Genomic DNA, 17,637 nt, shown 5'->3' with positions numbered 1-17,637 from the left:
CACATGGTTGGACAGGTTGAAGATGGTCTCTACTTGTGCTTGTGTTGTCTTCCCTTTTGTTTGTCTTTGCGACTGTCCCCCCCCGCCGCATTGGCCTCTTCCTCGGGCGACCGCGTCCGCCCAAGTGCGCACCCCTAAAGGGGTCATGCTGGTGTTGGTTGTGGCGGAGCTGGTAATGACCTATTCGGATTCACTCGCCGAGGTACTGGAGAATCTGACCCTCTGGGTTTTCTTGTACGAATTTGGATACTGGCGTCCCCGAAAGGTATTAGGCGTCTGGTGTAGCCAACTGTACACCCGATGCTGCGCATAATCAGCCTGTAGCTTTCTATGTTTTTCCTTTTTCTATCTCACCAGATCATTTCTGTATGTCTCTAGTTGTTCTTTGAGTTTGGACATCCAGTTTACCGTTTGGTCCTGCGTCAGAGTCTCCAAGTGTTCCAGGCCAAGAAATTATGGCAGATGGTCAGCACAGATCCAGATCTTAAGTGCTTCCAGAAAACCAGGCTAAGACCCAGCTACTCACGTGGCAGGAATCTTAAAGATTTGTTAGTTAAAACTGATGTCACTGGTTTTCTAACATCCCCCACACCCCAAAATTTTCTCAGCCAAAAAAACGGCTGTTTTAAATGTTTGGGGTGTACGACATGCTCTTTTCTACTAACAGGTGACACCATACCCCATCCCCATACAGGGAAGCGATTTAAAATCAACTGGCCACTAACGTGCACCAGACGATTTGTGATCTATATACTGGTGTGCCCATGTGGCCTCTACTACGTCGGGAAGACCGAGTGTCAGCTAAAAGTGAGGCTGACCCAGCTTCGGTCGGCCATTAGAAATGCTTTACTGTCAGGGTCAAGTGAACAACCGGTAGCCCGACATTTTGTCCAGTTTAAACACAATCTGGCAAGTTTGAGGTATAAAGCTGTCGACCACATACCCCCATCACCAGTGCCGTAACTAGGCATTTTAGCGCTGTGTGCAAGAAACGACAGTGGCGCCCCCCCATGTAAGATAGGGGCAGTGCGCGCCGCAGGTGCGTGAAAAATTTATAGGGGCGTGGCTTCACGGGGAAGGGGCGTGGCCACAAAATAATAGCAATTCATACTACGGTGCACAGTAGTCTACATTATTCAAATTACGCTGCACAGTAGTGCCACTACACCAGGTAGAGCCCCTTTTATACATTACAGCAGACATTGGCCCCCTTTTTACACTGTGCGGCAGCCAGGCCCCCTTTTTACACATTGCGGCAGCCAGGCCCCCTCTTTACACATTGCGGCAGCCAGTCCCCCTTTTTACACATTGCGGCAGCCAGTCCCCCTTTTTACACATTGCGGCAGCCAGGCCCCCTTTTTACACATTGCAGCAGCCAGGCCCCCTATTTACACATTGCGGAAGCCAGTCCCCCTTTTTACACATTGCGGCAGCCAGGCCCCCTTTTTACACATTGCAGCAGCCAGGCCCCCTATTTACACATTGCGGCAGCCAGTCCCCCTTTTTACAGCCAGTCCCCCTTTTTACACATTGCGGCAGCCATCCCCCTTTTTACATATTGCGGCAGCCAGTCCCCCTTTTTACAGCCAGTCCCCCTTTTTACACATTGCGGCAGCCATCCCCCTTTTTACACATTGCGGAAGACGGTGACCCCCTGAGAGAGAGAGAGAGAGAGAGAAAGAGAGATATACTTACCATCTCCCTGCTGGCAGTCAGGCTCCTCGTGCAGCTCCCTCGGTGCAGGCAGTGAGGTGAGAAGGAGGAGGAGGGAGGGGGAGCAGGGAGCCGAAGCAGCGATATGTCATTGGTACTAGTAAGCGCCGCTGCAGCATCCCCCTCTCCTTCTGTATTGGCTGCCTGGCGCTGCTGTGGATGCTGGGATGGAGGAACCGCATCCCAGCATCCACAGCAGCGCCGGGCAGCCAATACAGAAGGAGAGGGGGATGCTGCAGCGGCGCTTACTACCAATGACATAGCGCTGCTGCGGCTCCCTGCTCCCCCTCCCTCCTCCTCCTTCTCCGCTGCCCGGCGCTGGTCCTCTTCTCCCTCCACAGCGCGGCGCACGGCGCACACAGCAGAGGCGGCATGTAATGAGTCAATTTGACTCATTACATGCCGCTGGCCGTGCGCCCTCAGGGCAACTGCGCTGTGTGCCAAGCCCACTTGGCACACACGTAGTTACGGCCCTGCCCATCACGTCGTGGGGGGGATCGAGGGAGAAAACTCCTACAATTGGAATCCCTTTGGATTTTCAGGTTGGATTGTTTATCTCCAAAAGGAATTAATGAATCTTTGGGCCTTTCACATTTTCTGTAAATTGACCTGATGGAGCATCCCCTTTGGTTTAAACAATTATTATGTTTAAACAATTATTCTACTTAAAGCAACATTTGATGCAGTTTCCAGCTTTTACCACAAGAGGGCAACAGTATCTAGGAGTTTGTATACTTACCTGCGCATGGTTAGCAAATTTAATCTAATTAAAAGAGTTCTATAAGCCAAAAAAAAAAAAAAATTATGATAGCACTTGCACTTTATATTTTGCCCTTAGGAGGCATAATCAGAATGATTAATTGTTGGTGGAGTCTAAGTGAATTAGGCACATGAAGGCAGCACTGTTTAGCAAAGTATAAATTTGAAACTATCATGCACTATGTTATGTACTGTATTTGCATTTTGCACTGTTGAATAATGCCACAGGTTTGACACTTGTCTAGTTTGTTGTAGAAGTGTATACACGGCTCATGTTGCTCTGTTTACTGTTTCAGTGTGTTTCTATGGCGACCGGGCCGGACGTGTGACGTCACTTCCGGCGTGACGGGGGTCCCGCGGCCGGAGGTGCCGCTGCAGGACGGCGGCCGTTGATAAAGCTAAATATTTATCGTATATAATACCCTTTATGAGGTCTAAGAACACTGTACGCTAACTACGTATGAAGTACCGCAAGGGTACGCACGTTGCGTAACGATCGCTTAGCCGTGGTCGAGACGCTCAAGCGTTACGTTCGCTCACGGCCAAGAGATCACTGGCAGGCACGCTATTGGCTGCCGACTACCGTAATGATTCGCTATAGCGATGCGACCGCTCGAGACCACGAAGAGATCACCAGCGGCGCATACGCTCACAATGTAAAACCTTTATATCTAAACCATAAACAGTGTATTATGCAGTAAACCCTTTGTGTAGTGATATGGTGTAAATGCAACACAGTATAACCTTACTAGCTTAAAAGCAGTTTGAGCGTCACCGACGCTCTGAGAATACTTAACTCTATAAGAAATACACAGATGCCTGGGCTTAGGGTCCAACGCCTAATATATATATATTTTGAATGATATACTTGCAAAAGAATTAATACAAATACAAATCATACACTACAATATAACATAGACTAACTAACCAGGTAACTACACAGTAAATACAATACAATTAAGTTTAAGAGAAAAATGAGAGAAAGAGAAGAGAGAGAGAGATATGGCCCATAATAACAAGAGAGAAACAGTATGATTACGGAGAAAAACTTACGCACAAAGGAAACGATCGCATGCGCCTCTGGACATCCAGCTCCCGATTTTCAGCAATGATAACCGTTGAAGAGTAAGAGCTGGATGTGATCGGCCTTTCTATTTATGCCCCACACACAATGCAATTCAATGGTCCCTACAATCTCATTGTTCATTGGACACAGGAATTCGGCCTTGCATCATAACAAAAGGTCATAGGTTGATTCATACAGGTGGGCTGTGACTATTTCCAACAGCTCAGGTGGGAGGGAAACTGGGTTTCCCGCCGCATGGGTAATAAAGTGCAAATAAAGTAAATGTTCATAAACTTCTTATGTCCATAACTATTCGCACGAGCGATTGATCTGCTTCAAACCAACACCGGAATATTTCTAATTAAATATTCTTCCGATGGATACTAAACACCACTGTATTACTCCTGTCTGACCCTTCGTATCAAACAAAGAGGGATTTCTCTGTTCATGAACATTCTATATTAACCAAACTTTCAGAATCTATCAAAGGGACCATGATCTACAAAATACATTATATAGTGAAAATATGTAACGATTGAGTCGCACGCTACGATCACATAAACTCTACCGTAAATACGCATACCGTGCGCCTGCGGGTGCCCGCGACTGTGAGTATGCGCACGTACGGGAGAGCGTACGCATGCGCAGCACGGACCTGTGTGAGGTGCAAATATGGTAGTGTGCATAGAGATATTTTTCTGACTTTGACAGTCCACCCTTTGGCAGTCAACAATAACTGCCACTTCCTGAAAACATTTCAAAAAGAGAAAAATATATGTTAGGGGTTAATACATTTACATGGTTGGGTAAGGGAGGAGAGGAGATGGTAGGAAAAGGGTATGACCTAGTGAGATAGCAGAAGCATGTGTGTATGAATCCGTGCTTGGGGGTCATGTATCATCGTGCCGTACGTGTTTTAAATCAAGCTTCGAGGTATTGCGAAGTATACATTTGAATTCCTTCTTATCTCGTGGTACGGGTCTGTGGATGGGCTGTCAAACTTTACCGAGCTCTTTTCGGCTTTGGTTGTAACAAAATGGGGGAGCACATTTTAGTTGATGATACATGAATGGGGGAGATATGTGATTGCTGATATCTGTGCCTGTATTCCCTATCGACTATGTGTGTCATTACCTGAGGGTTGTAGAAATGAAGAAAAGACATAATTACGGTAAATGCGGTGGTATTCTATGTCAGGTAAATGTACATTCGTCGATTGAGGTCTTGTTTGGTGTCTGTTGAATGCAGTCTTCTTTGTGCTTTTGCTCATAAGGTGCGAGCAAAGCTGTCAATGTCCATAGATTTACAAAAGTGTTGGGCTAGCGTAATTTTAAAATTTCTAGGGAAACTGGGGATCCATGGCATAGTTCATCAAAAATCTGTGTATCAGGTTGTCAAAACTTCTTCTTTAATCCCTCTGTTGTCTGTATATCGGCTCATCAAATTCCTCGTCCAAGTGGGTCTTGTTACCTTGGAGAAAACGGAAAAACAGGTGAAAGAAACGGACCGTAGAAATCGTATTTTCATCACATCATTGTTTCTACATTTGGGTCATAAATCAAGTCCATTGGAATTACAGTTTCCTCACTCCTTAAACTCATTACCCTAGTACGATGATTGCACTTCATTAAAGCCTGACCGCATCTAAATATCAATCCAATCGATATGACAACACCTAAGATACATAGGAGAAACTTCCCAACATCCATTATGACTCCTTGAGCCCAGTCTCCTAAACCAGAAAACCAATTTCGCGGGTTCAACCATGACACCCAACCAGTCAGCTCATTACCTACAGCAGCAAGAGTGAGATTGTGTCTCCTGCGAAATTCCCACTTCAATTGGAGAATATCGTCCATCTTTTGGTCTATGACCTCGACCGGATCCTCGGTGCTATTCGTAATATATGTGCAACATTTCACGCCGTATTGTGTTGCCAGTGTGACACAATATCCGCCTGTCACTGCTGTGAGGTAATTGAGAACCATTCTATGCTGTACCAGTTCTGTTTTGTAAGCTTGAAGTTCCCTTCCAGTATACCTAAATGTGTCATCATACATTTCAGTGATATTGTCTAACAAATTTGCGAGTGCCGATATGTATTTATAATTCAGCACTCCTCTAGCGGTGCGGGTGAAATCTAACGCGATTAAGAATTGAATCCCGGTGGATTCACTTATCAGATCAGAGGCCGGATGCTCTGTCTTCTCTATCAGGTGCCTTTTAACAACGTGCTCGTAATGGGTGTGAGTATAAGGAGCTTGGGCACCACGGTGTATGTCTTTCATTTTGTCATGTGATACAGTCATTACTTCAGGCAATACTTTTCCAATATAACACAATCCTTCAGAGTTTGGGGCAAGCCACTTGTACGTCTTTCTCCCGCATATGAAATATGCATCATCGGGGAGAACATATGGGACGGAGTAGGACATAACCATATTACACACCTTCCATGTGAAATCTCCTAACCCTAATTCTTCCATCTGCTTAGTACACGTATCAGGTTGTACGATATGTGCACAGTATCCTGGTGATACCTCTCCAACTCTCGTAATCCTATTTCCTAAGGTATACCTATACCGGAAAGATTTTCCTCTACTGGCTATGTGGCGTACAAGCTCTGTATCTGTAGGCATTCTATCTGCTCTATGCGAAAAGGTCATGGTTTGGTTACTCCATGACACTTCCCAATTTCCCGGCTTTCGGGGATTGGAGATGTTGAAACATAATAGGGACCTATCCACATGGTATTGGTGGAGCTTCAAACTAGGAGGACTGGAGATATTAAACCTCCTGTCCACCGGTCTCCCACCACTTAACTCAAGTACCTCCCCTATCGTTAAAGGAAATGGTACTAGCCCTGATTTGCTATGACCTTGAGGTACTTGAGAGCATACCCAACAATCTGTTTTATTTAACACATTACCCACTAAGGAGTGATAGTCACTCAAGGGATGCCGGTCCATATGGATATTAAAACTGGATTGGCATTTCTTTATGCACCCATCCTCAATGACATTGTTACAAAGCCGACAGATACAGTTTTCTTCAGCTAACAATCCTTCACAATTCCTTCTATGGTCAATGCTATCGGATCGTTTTCTGATACTCGCCTTTGCTTGTTGATTATGTTGTTCTCGGAAAACTACGCCTCCATTTCTGTCATCAGAACCCATTCCAGAACCTCTCTCGAACTCCATGGTACTCTCGCCGGAACAGACTGCTCTGGTCAACATCATGGTCAACAGGAAAATCCGGATCACAGTCTCTTGAGGCAAGTCCATCTTAGGAGGAGACGAAGAAGAATGAGAAGGGGGGAAAAATAATTTGAGGGAGAGGGGATGGGAAGTGGAGAAAAACAATAAAAGGGAACAGGGGATCGACAACTGCTTTTGATCTTGTGGTTCTCGATGCTCAGGTGCCGCCTTAGTCCTCCTGGAACAGACACTCTAGTGATACAACCTCTACCGTCTGTTCCTTATCACAGGACTTCTCTGGATCAACGACCTTCTTACAGTGGGACGAATGAACCCAAGTCTCTCTCTCAGCAACCTTCAATGCTGTAGTGCTAGTCAATAAGACCTGGTATGGTCCTTCCCATCTGTCAATAAGGCAACCTGAGCGTAGAAAATTCCGTATCATGACATAATCCCCAGGTTCAATGTCATGACAATTACTATCTGGTAAATCAGGAATCACTAACTTCAGATTATCATTTTGATTCCTTAACTGTTTACTCATGTTAATCAAGTATTTTACAGTCACTTCATTGTTACACTTCAAATCATCCTGAGGGTTAATCATAACATGCGGTTGTCGACCAAACAAGATTTCAAAGGGAGACAGATTAAGAGGGGACCTGGGAGTGGTTCTGATGCTGTACAGTACAATGGGTAAAGCTTCTGGCCATGTCAATCCTGTCTCTGCCATCACTTTACTCAGTTTATTTTTAATAGTGCTGTTCACTCTTTCCACTTTCGCACTCGCCTGTGGATGGTATGGAGTGTGCAGCTTGCTATCAATTCCCATCAATTTACACATTCCTTGAAAGACATCACCTGTAAAATGGGTACCCCTATCACTTTCGATAATTCTGGGGATACCATATCTACATACAAATTCCTGCACAATTTTCTTAGCAGTAAACATAGCGGTATTTGTGGCCGCCGGAAATGCTTCGACCCAATTTGAGAAAACATCTATACAAACAAGTACATATTTCAAATTTCGACAAGGGGGTAATTGAATGAAGTCAATCTGTATTACCTGGAAAGGGCCGCCGGCAGGTGGGATATGGGATGGTTCTGTAGGTATTGCCTTTCCAATATTCTTTCTCAAACAGGTAAGGCATGACATGGCTCTTTTACTCGCATGAGAGGAGAATCCTGGGGCGCACCAATATGCTCTTACCAACTTGCACATCCCTTCCTTGCCTAGATGAGTCAGCCCGTGAGCTGCTTCAGCCAAACACGGAAGATATGCTCTGGGGGCCACTGGTTTACCATGTCCATCCGTCCAGAGTCCTGAGGACTCCTGGCCATATCCCTTTGCCTTCCAGACTGCCTTTTCCTGTGTGGAACACAAATTTTGCATTTCACACAACTTCTGTGTGTTGATGGTATTAAATACCATCAATTGTGTGGTGTCTGTCTGTCTGGGGGTACCAGCTGCTAATTTAGCAGCTTCGTCTGCTCGGCTTTTACCAAGTGATACTGGGTCTTGGCTATATGTATGTGCTTTACATTTGATAACAGCCACTCTGTCGGGTTCCTGTATCGCTGTTAGAAGCCTTTTTATGTGAGCTGCATGCGCTACCGGTGTACCAGCTGCCGTCATGAAATTTCTGAGGCGCCATAGGGCTCCGAAATCATGGACTACCCCGAATGCGTATCTAGAATCGGTGTAGATATTGGCTGATTTGCCCTTAGCCAATTCACATGCTCTGGTTAGGGCGACCAGTTCAGCAACCTGGGCTGAGTGAGGTGGGCCTAGCGGTTCCGCTTCTATGGTGCCTTGGTCATCTACGACTGCGTATCCAGTACACAAGTCTCCCGAGTCTGACTGTCTATGACAACTACCGTCCGTGTAGAACGTAAGTTCTGCATCTTCCAGTGGGTTGCCACTGATGTCAGGCCTTGCGGTAAAATTTTGGGTCAAATATTCCATACAATCATGAGTGTCTTCCTTTGTATTAAATCCTCCTTCCCCACCACTCTCATCCTCCACCCTTTGTGCCTGCCCAGGCACACCTGGGAGATATGTTGCAGGATTTAATGCACTGCATCTCCTTATGGTGATGTTTACGGGGGCCATTAGTGCCAATTCCCATCTTGTAAACCGCGCTGATGAGACGTGCCTGGTTTGGGCAGAATTTAACAAGGCTGACACTGCATGTGGTGTATGAATTGTGAGGTTGTGACCTAGCACGACGTCTTCGCTTTTCGTTACTAGCAATGCTATCGCAGCAACGCTTCGCAAGCATGTGGGGAGGGATCGCGCTACCGTGTCTAGCTGAGCGCTGTAATATGCTACTGGCCTGCTGGCATCACCGTGCTTTTTGGTTAGTACGCCTGCCGCGCAACCAGCACTTTCTGTTCCGTATAGTTCAAAGGGTTTCCCATAGTCCGGCATACCTAATGCTGGTGCCTGCGTTAGGTACTGTTTAAGTCTCTCAAATGCTGCCTCAGACTCGTCTGTATGCGAAATCCGATCAGGTTTGTTTGAGGAGACCATCTCCTGCAAAGGTAACGCTAAAATGGAAAACCCTGGGATCCAATTACGGCAATACCCACACATTCCTAAAAATGTTCTGATCTGTTGCTGGGTTTGTGGCAGAGTCATGTCTCTAATTGCTTGAATTCTATCAGCGGTCAGGTGTCTCAGTCCTTGTGTTAAACAGTGTCCCAAATATTTTACCTTAGTTTGGCATAATTGCAACTTGTCTTTGGAAACCTTGTGTCCTGTGTCTGAAAGATGAAACAGGAGCTGTTTCGTATCCTTCAGGGATGCTTCCAATGAATCAGAACACAGTAGTAGATCATCCACATACTGTATTAATACTGATCCACTCACTGGTTGGAAAGACTGTAAACAGTCATGCAAAGCCTGAGAAAATATACTTGGACTATCTATGAATCCCTGTGGTTATCGAGTCCATGTGTATTGGACTCCTCTGTATGTAAATGCAAACAAATATTGACTGTCAGGGTGCAGAGGTACCGAAAAGAAAGCGGAGCAGAGGTCAATAACAGTGAAAAATTTCGCAGTGGGAGGGATTTGCATTAGGATGACAGCTGGATTTGGCACTACGGGGAACTGACTCTCAACTATTTTGTTAATCCCCCTTAGATCCTGCACTAGCCGGTAACCCCTCCCCCCACTCTTTTTAACAGGGAAGATGGGACTATTGGCAGTGCTGGACGTTCTTACCAGAATGCCCTGTTGTAGCAAGCGCTCTATTACGGGATAAACTCCTAACTCCACCTCTGGCTTCAGAGGGTACTGTGGGATTTTTGGAGCTATCCTACCATCTTTTACTTGTACAACTACCGGAGCTACGTTTGCCATTAATCCAGTGTCCTGTCCATCTTTTGTCCAAAGTGACTCTGGTATTTGAGATGTCATTTCTTCTACTTGGGAGGGAGTCCTATTTGTCATAATGGTATGTGACATTAATTTTGACGGGGAGTCTAACATGTCTCGTACTTCCTGAGCGTGATTCTCAGGTATGTCCAAGAATACACCTTCAGGAGTACAATAAATGACGCACCCCATTTTACACAGTAAGTCTCTTCCCAGGAGATTGGTCGGTGCCGATGCAGCCAGCAAAAAGGAATGCTTGGTATGTAAAGGCCCTATTGTAATCTCTGCTGGTTTGCTAACAGGGTAATGCTGGACTACTCCTGTTACTCCCACGGCTGGAATTGTCTTACCAGTGGTCCTCATGCCCACTGTCGAATTTATCACTGATTTGGCCGCCCCTGTGTCTACAAGAAAGTTTAATGATTTACCAGCTATATTGATTGCAATTTCTGGTTCACTTCCAAGACTTGCAATCAATTTTACTGGCTGCAGATTACAGGTATGGCCACACCCCTATTGGGTATGGTGACCTCCCTGAATCCCGCTGGCAGCAACTACTTGTGAGGGAGTTAGCTGGGAACTACCAGAGGTTTGCCAATCTCTGTTTGGGGGGTATCTTTTTGTTTCCCCTGCATGTGGCTCATAACTCCGTTTCTGCGGACCCTGCTCCCAATGTCGTGTGTCGTGTCGTTGTCTAGGGGGTTGATAAGATTTTTGTACATTTCTCGATCTACAGTCTCGTGCAAAGTGTCCCTGTCTGTGACAAAAATAACATGTTACCACATTTGACTTACCCACAGGGTTTGGTGATGTTAACACAGGCTGTTTTGTGGTCAGGGCCTGTATACTTACTGCCATTAACTTATCACTTTGTTGTTCCCTGTGTCTGATGATGTTCCTATCGTGATCAATAGCAGCCTCTCTCAAAGTAGCCACAGACAGACCTCGCCAACATGGTTGTGTGGTCTGTACCCTAGTCTTTAATGATTCTTTTAAACCATCCATCAGTACCGATACTGCTACTTCTCGATGGTTTATGTTTGTTTTAATGTCCTCTATGCCTGTGTATTTTGCCATTTCTGATAATGCTCTGTGAAAATACTCTGCAGCTGTCTCTGACTCCTTCTGTTTAATGGAGAATATCTTGTTCCATCTGACTACCGCTGGGAAATACTCTTTTAACTGTAAGTTTATTCTTTTTACATTATCTTTGTTGTACACATCTGTAAGAGGTACATCCTGATCTAATCCGCAATCAGCTAAAAATTGAGTTGCGTCAACATTGGAGGGTAAACATGCTCTCAGCAATATCTGCCAGTCTTTATTGTTGGGCTCTACAGTGTTACCTAAGTCTCTGATGTATTTTTGACTGGCAACTAAGTATTTTCTAGGGTCAGGGAATTCAGACACTATGGTCCTTAATTCCATTCGGGAAAATGGGGTGTACATGGCAATGTTCCTAACAGGAGTGACTCCTGAAGTGTCAGTTTTCCCATTTGGAACAGCTATTACCCTAACAGGAGTAACTCTAACAACATCACTCTGTGTGGGTTCTACAGCCTGTGGTGAAATGGCTTCAGCATAGTGTATGGTGCCGTACTTACCTGTAGATACGACCTCACCTATCCCTCCGCTAGGGGCCCTTGTTACTAATCTCGTGGGTGGAGCTGTGCCTACTGGGGTCTCTGCTATGGTGGCTGCTAGAGAGAGCGCTGAAATTGTTGCCGATTCGTATTCTTGATCACACTCCTGAGGAAAGTTCAAAACAGGGTACAACTTGCACGGGTTAATACTTGCATTGGTTAATTGGTTAACATTATCTTTAACATTTACACAGTTGCTAAGTGTTTGTGTGTTACACCTTAGTGCGTCATTCTCCGCAACCAATTTCTCTCCCGATATATATGGTGGCGGTGGGGCCGTGGCTATCAGTTTTCTGATTGAGCCAGATCCCGCCGCCTGAGCCAATCCTCTCTGTATGTCACCCTCCTGTTGCCACAACTGCAAATAATCATAATGCTTGATTCGTCTCTTTGCTGATTTAATGAGACATATCCTTCTCCTTAAATTCGTTAACACTTCTGTGCTGAAGCTACCTACTCTTGGGAATTTCTCCCCGTCATGTACTGTCATTCTCTCCCATTCATCACATAAAGCTTCTGTGTGACTTCCGTATTTCTCACACATTACATACCTTGCCGACCCAATTAGTCGGTTCACTGAATCAACCCGAACCGAGGTTGATCGCCCCCTACCTGAACAAGTGGCCCCCATAGTTCGAAGGTGTTGCTTTATTCAACCAACCCTTACGCAAACCAAATGTCCAAAATAGGCTGACGGTGGCGGTTTACCGAGTACCCCACTCACTCGCCCACGCCGACCAATACGACCTGATCACACCGATATGGTGCTGGCGTACTCGACCTAGGGCCCCTGCGACCTGAACCTCTATTTACTGGAACCTGTGAGGGTGATCCGAAGAACACTTACTCTTTCCAGTAACTATTGGTTGCTGGATAGTTCCTGAGTGAGCAGCGAACTTCCCTTAAAATAAAAAAAATTACACAAATCACGTTAGAATGTACAAATAGCGTTTATGACCTTCGTACACAAATAGTACCGGTCAGGTTTACTAATGTACACAATTACGTGCGGTACAGTCGTTCAGCACATAAGCAACTAATCTTATGTACGGGGCGACCAGTGGAATAGAAAATTGTGGCAGCGAATTCCTTCAGCAAGAGCTTGTATGGCCTATATGGGTGTTGCACCAACCCTTTCTTGGTGTTGTGCCTGTGGACTGTATAGCGGACTTCCTTGTCTGCTGTACCTGAACCTGCTGGTCTGCTATGACCTCCTGGTCTGTTACAGTATGACCTCCTGGTCTGCTACACTCTAATGCTCAAATTGTATGTTTTAACCAGGGATGCCTCCCTAGCCACCATGTACGTCACTTACACGCATGTACCTCACGAGAACTCGACTTTTCTTGTGGTTCAACCTGTAAAATTGTATACAACACACTCACTCACCACATGTACACTTTTGTTTCTATTTCTATTTCTGCGCAGAAATTTCTCTTTAGACCAGATGTGTTACAATTAGGAGAAGGATCTATTAATTTAAATTTCGAATTTTAAAAAAATAGATTTGCGCGATTTATCGCCTGGCGTTATTTACCGCGTGGCGCTACTTATCGCGTTGAGAGGAGAGAAAAAAACTTGTGATTTGAGTTACGTGGGCGTACCCGTACGCTCCGTTGCGTAATATACGCTGCGTGCGTCGGCCCTTGGATTGCGTACGCAAGTCTCAGTCTTTTGTTAGAGACACGTGTACGCAAAGCAAAGATCCACCGTAACACAATTTATACGTTTATCAATGTAGATGATCCTTGATCATCTACCGCACACCACACTGACTTCGCCTTATCTCCCAGGCAAAACTGTGTGTTTGTCTAAACTTTAACTATGTTACCTTTACTCTTAAACTATAAAATAGTGACAAATCTTTCTTAGCACGTTTATCAACTATAAAACTGGCAAACAGAAGAGTGATATACGAAAATACACAAATGAAAAAGAAATGCAGATATATATGTGCGTGCGTGTGTACGCAAGACAGAAAAAAATAAACAGTTTTAAAAAAACACTATTGTTTTGTTCTTACCTCCGGTTCCCGGATTCCTTCAGCACCCTTTACTAAGAGAAGCAGACGCTTATCCAAACAGCACTACGAGGAATATGATCTCCCGCCCTTTGCTGCTGGATAATGTCTGCTGAAATTACCTAGTGTAGATATGTGAAGGACAGGACGAGCCCGCAATTGATAAAGCTAAATATTTATCGTATATAATACCCTTTATGAGGTCTAAGAACACTGTACGCTAACTACGTATGAAGTACCGCAAGGGTACGCACGTTGCGTAACGATCGCTTAGCCGTGGTCGAGACGCTCAAGCGTTACGTTCGCTCACGGCCAAGAGATCACTGGCAGGCACGCTATTGGCTGCCGACTACCGTAATGATTCGCTATAGCGATGCGACTGCTCGAGACCACGAAGAGATCACCAGCGGCGCATACGCTCACAATGTAAAACCTTTATATCTAAACCATAAACAGTGTATTATGCAGTAAACCCTTTGTGTAGTGATATGGTGTAAATGCAACACAGTATAACCTTACTAGCTTAAAAGCAGTTTGAGCGTCACCGACGCTCTGAGAATACTTAACTCTATAAGAAATACACAGATACCTGGGCTTAGGGTCCAACGCCTAATATATATATATTTTGAATGATATACTTGCAAAAGAATTAATACAAATACAAATCATACACTACAATATAACATAGACTAACTAACCAGGTAACTACACAGTAAATACAATACAATTAAGTTTAAGAGAAAAATGAGAGAAAGAGAAGAGAGAGAGAGATATGGCCCATAATAACAAGAGAGAAACAGTATGATTACGGAGAAAAACTTACGCACAAAGGAAACGATCGCATGCGCCTCTGGACATCCAGCTCCCGATTTTCAGCAATGATAACCGTTGAAGAGTAAGACCTGGATGTGATCGGCCTTTCTATTTATGCCCCACACACAATGCAATTCAATGGTCCCTACAATCTCATTGTTCATTGGACACAGGAATTCGGCCTTGCATCATAACAAAAGGTCATAGGTTGATTCATACAGGTGGGCTGTGACTATTTCCAACAGCTCAGGTGGGAGGGAAACTGGGTTTCCTGCCGCATGGGTAATAAAGTGCAAATAAAGTAAATGTTCATAAACTTCTTATGTCCATAACTATTCGCACGAGCGATTGATCTGCTTCAAACCAACACCGGAATATTTCTAATTAAATATTCTTCCGATGGATACTAAACACCACTGTATTACTCCTGTCTGACCCTTCGTATCAAACAAAGAGGGATTTCTCTGTTCATGAACATTCTATATTAACCAAACTTTCAGAATCTATCAAAGGGACCATGATCTACAAAATACATTATATAGTGAAAATATGTAACGATTGAGTCGCACGCTACGATCACATAAACTCTACCGTAAATACGCATACCGTGCGCCTGCGGGTGCCCGCGACTGTGTGTATGCGCACGTACGGGAGAGCGTACGCATGCGCAGCACGGACCTGTGTGAGGTGCAAATATGGTAGTGTGCATAGAGATATTTTTCTGACTTTGACACCGTGCACGCCTGGGAACACACTGGAGTGGAGGGTAAGATGTCTTAATTGTTTTGTCTATTTAAACACTGTTTTTTGTTAGCACGAGTTGTCTGAGGAAGGGGTTAGTCCCCGAAACGTCACAATAAAGGATGCCCTGCGGGGTTTTTCTTCACCTACATCGTTTTGCCAAGTCTTTGAGTGCCGCCCTCTCCAAGGAAATATATATATATATATATATATCTATCGTTGGTGCCCGGCACTCCCGGTCCTGCTGGTGTAAATTGCCTGGGTGCCCTCCGTGCTGGTCTCAACATGCATTCAAAAAGATGACGGCGTCACTCCAGGTCTTTCAAATGGTAAAAATGTATTTCAAATAAACATCACAAATTCCAACGTTTCGGGGCCCATAGCCCCTTTGTCAAGGTGTGTGCAGTGCAATAAGGGAATGGCCTTACCTTTTAAAGGTCCGTGTCACCCGCAGTGAGGAGGAGCTTCACCCGCGCCGTCGCCGCTGCCGGTAGCCGGGGGGCTTCCGGCGTCCCGTGGAATCCTCATCACGCGGAGATGCCCGCCCACTTCCGGTGTCCCGCAGTTGTGACGTAACGATTGGGTCTCGGCCTAGGTGTCCATGGCAACCCATTACACACATCTGTGTGTCCAGTGGGACTGTGTCTATGCTTTTCAGCCTTAACAAGAAATCGGTTGTATCTTTAATGTACGTAGGTTGTTGCGTGACCAGAGGTTGTAGTATACAGTCCAGGAATTGTGATATAGGCTGGTATAATGAGTCTCTAGCCGAGATTATAGGTCTGCCGGGAGGTCTATTGTTGTCTTTATGGATCTTAGGTGTGGTGAAGAGGACCGGTACCGTTGGGAATTTCTGTGTTAGAGCATTGTGGATCTTGCTGGAGATATCACCTCTGGATTTAGCTTCTTCCAGGATTCCGTCTAATTCTTGTTTGAATTTACATGTTGGATCCATCTCTACCACTTGGTATGTCTGTGTTTCCCCCAGTTGACGGTAGATCTCTTCCCGGTACTCACTTACATTTTGTATTACCAAGCCCCCGCCCTTATCAGCTGGGCGGAAGACAACATCTTTGTAGCCGCTTAGATCCTTTAATGCATCCCTCTCACCTTTTGACATGTTGTTCCTTTGTTGTATTGGGGTACTGGTGTAGCGCGTAACAGAGTCATCCATTAGCCGTATGAAGGTTTTTAGTGACGGGTTGGATGATTGGGGGTCAAATGTGGAAGTGGAACGGGTGGATAGAAACGTATTAAATACCGACGTCTCTGTTTGTGTATCCGTATGTTCTTGGAAATATTCCTGTAGCCTTAGTTTTTGCGAAAATTTATGTAAGTCCATTTTCCAGGAGAAAGCATCGTGTCTGTTGGTTGGGACATACGAAAGACCCTTATTAAGGACCTTGGTCTCTAATGGTGTGAACGTTCTAGAGGAGAGATTGTATATTAGGTTTTGTTCTTGGCGGCCCGGCTTCTGTAGTCTCTTGCTTTGGCCCCCTCTACGGGTGGTCGCCCTCTTGTTCCTTTGGTTTTGGCTTGTGCTTCCCCTAAAGGGATCTCACTTAGCGGAGTCGGGTTTTCATCTGAGTCGGGTGCCAAGAATTCGCTGTCACTATTTGAGGAATAGTTGTGTTTGAATCCTCCTTCTCTCCTCTTCCTCCATTCCCTCTTGAAGGTGTAGTTACGTGGGCCGGTCTTGTGTGTGTCACCTCCCATGAGCCACTTGTAGACTTGGTTATCTTCATAATCACTTTTGACTATTAGATGTTTATTCCTCTTAAAACGTATAAGCTCCTTCTTATAGAGGTCACATTGGGCTTGCAGTTTGGAGATCCAATCATGTGACGAGTCTTCCTGGAGTGTCTTTAAATTCTCTTTTTCAAAATTGTTGATCTTATCTCTAGTCACCTTCATCTCTCGTCCCACTTCCTCTACAACTAATAGGACTAAATCAAGACTACATTTATTCAAAATTGCCGTCCATTTATGGCAAAAATCTGGATTGTATCTACCCAACGTGGGCACATTTCTAATCCTAAATCCCCTCGGGATCATCTGTTCCCGATGATACTGGGAGAGGGAGATCCCATGCATAAGGTAGTCAATTTCTTTTTTCTTTAATTTTAGAAGCTGATTAAATATATCCTGGGCATCTAGCTGTATTTCTGCCTTTAGGGAGTAGATCTTTGAACAGAAGTCTCTCTGCGTCACTTTCATTATAACTAAACGTGCCCCCCTTGGGTTTTGTCATACTCCGGCAGCCAAAAGTTTCACTAGCTTGTGGACCCTCCATGTTA

This window comes from Pseudophryne corroboree, chromosome 7 (genome assembly GCF_028390025.1).
Source record: "Pseudophryne corroboree isolate aPseCor3 chromosome 7, aPseCor3.hap2, whole genome shotgun sequence".
Taxonomy (NCBI): domain Eukaryota; kingdom Metazoa; phylum Chordata; class Amphibia; order Anura; family Myobatrachidae; genus Pseudophryne; species Pseudophryne corroboree.
This window is presented reverse-complemented; position numbering follows the sequence as displayed.